We start from the raw sequence: 7,191 nt of genomic DNA, 5'->3' as shown, positions 1-7,191 counted from the left end.
TTGTAAGCTTGACATCAACTAATTTATGGCTTAGTTAGCATCCATTGACATTTCCATTACTCAACAACTACTATGAGCTTGACATCTTCTAACATTTCACTCAGCACACATAAGAAACTTTTCATTCTCAGCAACAACATGAAAAACTCAAATATTTATGTTGAATTCCTATCAACATCTTGCATCTTAGTTTATTCTAATATAGTCTTTTCAATACTAGTACCTTTTGGAACTGAAGTATGATATAACTTTTAGATATTAGTCCCACAAATCTTTTGATGGCCTAGTTTTATGAGGTTTTATCACCTGACCCATTAGTTGAAGTGATCACTTCTCCATTTGATGTATTGCAATAATATTTCTTTTTCCATGTCTTATAAATCTCTTCTCTAATGTATTCAATAGTCATCTTGCCTTTGCCTTTATCAAATTCACAACTTTGTGCCTTTGACTTTATTGGACAATAATTACTAATATGAGCAATTTTTAAATAGCTGAAATATGTGATTTGACTCAATCACCATTGGTAGTTACCTCTGAAGTGTGTCCTAATGCAATTTTTAGGAAGATGTCCATATTCTTGAAAATAATGATAGCTATATCTTGTATTATAATCCTAGTTATTAGAGTTGCCATTGTTCCTTACCTTTTCTTGTTTGTTTGATGACCACATGGGTTTGGATCTACATTCAAAAGATCTATGTCCATACTTCTGATAGTTATAGCAATATCATTCAAGTCTTAATGTATGTATGGTCTTGGTTCTATATTAATGTGTCTAATGACCTTTATTGTTGCACTTATGACAATGAATCATGTTCTTGGGCTTAACATTTTAATTTGCAATCTTGCTCCTCCAAACATAGAAGTGTGTCCTTTCTTACCAAAATTATGACATGTATTTTTGGAGTTCTTACCTTTGTTGTTTGTTTCCTCAATATTTTTGGATTACTCTCCTTCTTTAGTGCTTGTATATCCTAGTCTAGATGTGTCATTATTGGATCTAGGGGATCTCAATAATTGCTCAAAGTATTTGATGGCTTCATTTGGTTTGTTAAAGCTTTTAGAAGATTTATTTTCTCTCTTTAGATCACTTTGAAATTGTTCATTATGCAACTTTAATTTAGTTATCTCAATATTCTTCACATTTAATTCATAGTTGACATTCATCATTTGACTTAGAATATCCAAGTGCATATTGTAGACCTTGGTTAGCTATCTTGACTTCTCTTCCTATCTATTGGCCAAAATTATTTTGTCTTCCTCAATCATGTCTTTGTCTTCCATAGCTTTATTATTTTTTTTAGTTAACTCACATAGTAGTATGGCTTGTGATTCTTGCTCTAACTTGAGATTTCTAATTACCTTAGGTTGTAATCTATTCTTTTCCATTAGATCTACAATTGCTACATCAAATTCATTGGAGTCACCATTGGGAAATAGCTTGGTAGTATAAATCTCTTTGTATTATGTATCATTTTCTGCAATAGCAGGTTCTTTCCTTCTCTTCAAGGACTTCTTTAGTTCTTTTCTTACTTCATCCAATTGATGTAGAATGAGTTGTAGCTCAATTCCCTGGTTCTCATTAATCTTTCCCAATTTTTAGACTTCCATTTCAAGGTCTTTCCTCAAAGATGAAAAGCTTCTCCTTTAGAGAACTAGCTCTGATACCAATTGCTAGAATTACAGCAAGAAAGGTAAACTTCTTGGGGGGGGGGGGGGGGGGGGCGGGGGGCGGGGGGGAATCAATAGTTTAAAATTTGACCCGTAAAATTTTCACCTCATATCCATCTCATACATTCAATGAATAGCATATAAAAAATGTACATTTAAATCATGTAAGCACAAATAAGTAATCACACACGCGACACCAGATATGATTACCCAAAAACCCTCCAAGTGAGAAGGTAAAACTGAGGCAGGGATGACACCCACAAATCTCCACTAAATTATCTACCCTATGAAAGGTCTAGCCTATTAAAGGTTTACAAAGACTATTAGGTCTCACCTTGTTAGAGGATTTCAACACAATGTTAGAAGTGTATCTAGTTAAAGGAGTTTAACTTACAACTAAGTAAGAACCCTGTTAAAGGATTTCATATGGCCTATTAGGACTAATTTGTTAAGAGATTTGATTGAAATGACCTGTTAGAATGTCCTAGCATAGATTTTGTGGTAGGAACTTGCTTGCTTGATAATAGATAACCTTTGAACAATGTTTTCTTGATTCTTCTTGATCTGATGTCTCTTTGTTGTATCCTTTTCTCTATCCTCTATTTTGCTCTAATGTATTCTACAATTTAGTTTCACTTCATAACTTCTAAGTCACCATGAATCCTCTATTTGGCTCCTTCAATGCTCTCTCTAAAATTTTAAAGTTCTATCCTCCTTAAGAAGACTTTGGTGGCTTAGGGTTAGGTATGAATCTACAACTTAGATTCATTCATTTTTCCATTTAGTCCTTCCTATTTTCTAGTTGGTTGCATTTAATTGCATAGGGAATCTAACTAGAGATTCATCCCTATCTCCAAAATATAAAAATTCAATCTTAAGTCATCTCAAAAATGGTTTACATAGTTATTTATTACTTTTGAAATAATTATGTCAAAACTATTTTACTTGGCATCTGATGTCTCTGATGCTTGAAATACACTAATCTTTCTATTTTGACTCAGTAGTTGTGTTTCTTGGCATCCACTATTTACATGGTTTTTGTGTCACTCAACATATATTATCTACTTAGCACTTGAGTGATTCAACACTTGAGTGGCTCCACACTCACTATGACTCAGCATGGTCTATTATTTATATTTTGTGCTTAGTATGTAGTATTAGTTCAACATGAATTAAGTAAATGACATAAGTGTGTTGATACTCATTTGTCAAAACCAATCTGAGATCAACATAAAATTCATATGGTGAGATAGTTTTCAAGGTCTACTTGAATTTAGTTAATAGATTATTGTTGATATTGTCAATTAGGTGCCATGTATTTCATTATGTAGTGAGTTTTTAGTTGTACAAACACATCTGTACTTATAAATTTAATGTCCTGACTAACTCAAAATATCACTAATGCAGATATCGAGAGGTTTAAAAGCTATGAGAATGGTAGATAGTAATCTAAACATGATTCTATTATTGTACTTATAAATACTTGTCAAATTGATGCATGTTCAATTCATAGCATCATAACATTTAATTATTGAGAACATGACATCTTTGTAAGCATTTCTACATTCACTTAGAGAGATGGTGTCCATACATTGGGTAGACCATCAATAGAGCATATTGAAGTGCTTTATTGAAGATATTGAGGAGCCACAAATGCTAAGGATGGATTTTGATTTGTCTCCATACCAAAAAGTTTCCTAAGTACTTAAATACCTTTACAGTAATTTAGTGTCACAACCAATAAATGTTGAACCATTTTTCAAATGCATTATGATTGAATATTTTCCAAGGGTTTACACATTAGGGTTGTTATTCCTAAAGATGTACTCACTACATCAATCCCAAACTCAAGTAATTTAGTATGTATAGCTATAAACACCACTTCAACTATCCATCTTTTAGCTACACATCTTCTCTAACTCAAAATGTTGGATGTTGCAGAGACCCAAAAGCTTGAAAGCTATAGAAAGGGTAGATGTTGAACATAAAAAATGTTCCATTCATTCATCACATTAGTCAAGAAAGTCATTCACTTTCTTCAATTTTTCACCAATGACAATTTATTAATCAAGTTATTCACAATGTAGCAGTCGAGACACTTTTCTGTGTCAATTAGTTACTGATCACAATATGGTAATTGAGTTTATGGAATAGTAAAATAATATTTTCTATAAATGTGTTATCAATTAATGATTTCCACAATGCTTGAAACTTTGAAAGATATTGTGCAATTAAAAATATTTTATGTCACTATTGTACAAATGTAAAAATAGGAATTCCAATTATCTTAATACTAGTTTTTTTTTTGTGCAAATGTAAAGGTTGGTATTGCAATTATCTAATTTTCCTCCAAAATTAATAAAATTTTAAATTCTACCAAGAAAAATCCTATCCATCTCAGTCACCATCTTTGATTAGTTAACCTATTCCCAACGTCTCATTGGTGTTCTTGTGGATTTTATTTATCTATTATTTATTTTCATATAATTCTAGTTTAAAAATTAATAGATGGTGCCTTAATTATTTATGATGTCAATTAATGTTGATAATATTTTTCTCTTTCAAGCTTCTTTATTCAAATTTGTCTATGTGCTTGATGAAGTTGTGTTGTGGAAGCTTATTGCTAAATAATGGATATTATAAGGTAGAGCTTTAGTAGTTTTGGCAATCCACTACTCTTCATTCCCTTTTCAATTTTAGGATGTCAGTGTTGATAGCATCATTACCACAAATTACATTGATTTGGACTGAAAAGAAGGTTTGTGAAAAGACAAAGACTTTTTCAAGTAGACAAAGAAACAAGCTAAGTCAGTGGCAAACAAACTGAACATGATCATTGCATATCAAATTATAGTTTGGGTGATCCCTAATAGAATTTTTTTAGATTATGCTTCACATGGAGCCAATCATCGAGGATGAAAATTGTACATGAGATTGGTTGTTTATTTGTGGAATCATATATCTACCTGAACTACTTGAAGGGTTAAATTCATATATAGGCTGCAAACCATCCAAAATTTATTTGGAAGCAAATATGAGTGTAAAAGAAATCTTGGAAAAGAGGGGAAGATGGATAATTGGAAATTCATGTCTATTGTGACTAATGGTGCTACACCATATTGGGATGAGTTGGTTATTTTGACAAGATTTGTCAAGTTTTTTTCTTGAGGTTAAGTCATGCACATTGCATATACATATTTATGCTTATTGCTTTAAGGGTATTATTATAAGTAGAAATTTAGTACTAAGAAAAATTTCCTTGGTGATTTCATAAAATGAATGGGAAAAGGAGTAAGGATGAGCCATGAGAGTTTAATTTTAAGGTTGTGTAAATGGACTTGGTGTTGATACTGCACAAATATATAATTACCATAGACATGTTTAAGCCTAGCCTATTCAATTTTTACTCACCAAAGAAGCATGTTGGAGAATGGGAAAGATTAAATTGAGAGGAGTCAAAAAATCTTGAGTACCTCTTGTCTTTTAAATCAACTTAATATGAAGGACTATAAATTTTAGCTCCAAAATAAAAAATACATTAGCCTCTCCTGAAACCTAAGTATGAAATATTGCAAATGGTATTGAATTTTGAATATTGCTCTTCTCATCATTAAAAAAAGATTTTCCATATTTAGGATAAAACCTTAAAGTATAATTTTTTTTAGAGAAAAGTACTACCACAAGGCTAACAGTTGAAAGACAAGAGCTACTCAATTGAATCAAAGTTTCTTTAAGAATTATAATCATATCAAACATCATTCTTAGTATGGAAAATTTATAGCATTTTCCAATACAATAAGAAACTTCTAACAAAGCTTCTTTGAGATATTCATCCAACTACAAATAAGGGTGGGGCCAAAAATTCCAGAATTACCCATGCTTATGCTTAACAAATAATTATTAGCAAAAACATTGATAAAAATATATATATTCAATATAGTAGCTAGAGTTTTAACCTATACCGAAAAAAATAAACTCATAGAGAGTCAAATTGCATGAAACATTGGATCTTACCAATTTGATTCTAACCATTAATGTTTACTAGGCTGGCATAAATCCCCAAAATGTACTCATAAAGGGAAATTAAAGCTCCAACTGATCGAGGAGTTACTTCATCCACTATCATTGTAACAGATTGTCAATTGTTTGCATAAATAGTAGTTCTTGTCTCCTAGTAAAAAGGAATATTTCATATTAAATAGAAGCTAGAAGGATGTTATCAAGAAATAGGAAAGGACAAATTATAAAAGAACCCAAAGAATGGATTGTCCAAAACCGAAATAACTCTATGAAGCATGGAGTTTTTATTTAAAGGTCAATCTACTTTTAAGATGAAATGAAAATAAATTTAAAAAATACATAGAATGGTATCCATGTTTTTTATGAATATCTTGATATACAAAGGTGTTGAATTCCTTATGGAATATTTCCTTAAAATTGAATCTTCTTGTAAGATTTAAGGATGACTAGACTTGATATATAGTAAAAGTTATTGAGATCTTGAAATATCAAAAGATTAATTACAAGTAATCTAGTATTTTGAAGGAAAATTGACACATCTATTGGCATCATCCTATGATCATTAGAAGGTTTTAATTAGAATATTAACCATGTGTGTGTACATCTATACATTTATACACACATTGATGCATGATGCTCTATTTATTTTTTATTTTTTTAAAAAAAATTATGGAGGAGAGAGAAAGTGACGAAAATAGAAAGAAAATTAAAAAAAATTGAAAAATAGGAAAAAGGAGAAAAGAGGAATTTCTATTTTCAAGGTGCATAGGTGGCATAAATAGGGGAAAAAAATAGTGTCATTCCATTTATCGAAGTGTTTAGATGGCATCTTAGAAGTTTGTGGAAAGTTCCTTAAATCATGCATTTAATATTTGTTGTGATCCATAAAGAAAATGTAATTTTCTAATTGGGCCACATAGTGGTGCTTAGTTGTATTTAGGTGAAAATTCTAGAAAGTTGTAGATATTGTAGAAGGTTGTAGGTGAAATTCTAGAAGGTTGTGGATATTCTAGAATGTTGTGGATAAATCATGCATTGGGTGGTAAGTGCCTATTTAAGGAAGGCTTATGTTTATTTGTAATCAAGCTTTTCAAGTGTAAGCTCTCGAAGCTCTTAAGATGTAATTTCTTGTATAAGCTCTTCAAGTGTAAACTCTTATAATGAAGCTCTTCGAATGTAATCTCTTGTAAGGAAGCTCTCAAGGTGTAGCAAACAAGCTTTTTGTTGTAAGCTCTTCTAGTTGGAAGCCCTTAGTGAGGAATCTCTCTTATATTATAAGAGCTTGGAGTTTTTCCATTTGGAGAATATAGTAATGAATTTCAAGTATTAATGGATGCTTTATGAAGCATTTTTGTCATCTCTTTCTCTCCATCTTGTTGTAATTTGGGTTGTGAGTTGGTATGGGTGGTGTGGCCCTACATCAATGGTATCAGAGCATACGTTTGTCAGTGGTAGCAGATTCGTACTACATTAGTGGTATCAGAGTAGGAGTTCCTG

The sequence above is a fragment of the Cupressus sempervirens genome, chromosome 5, assembly GCF_028749045.1.
Source record: "Cupressus sempervirens isolate cs-2001-9-10 chromosome 5, ASM2874904v1, whole genome shotgun sequence".
NCBI classification, from domain to species: domain Eukaryota; kingdom Viridiplantae; phylum Streptophyta; class Pinopsida; order Cupressales; family Cupressaceae; genus Cupressus; species Cupressus sempervirens.
Note: the sequence above shows the minus strand (reverse complement) of the source record.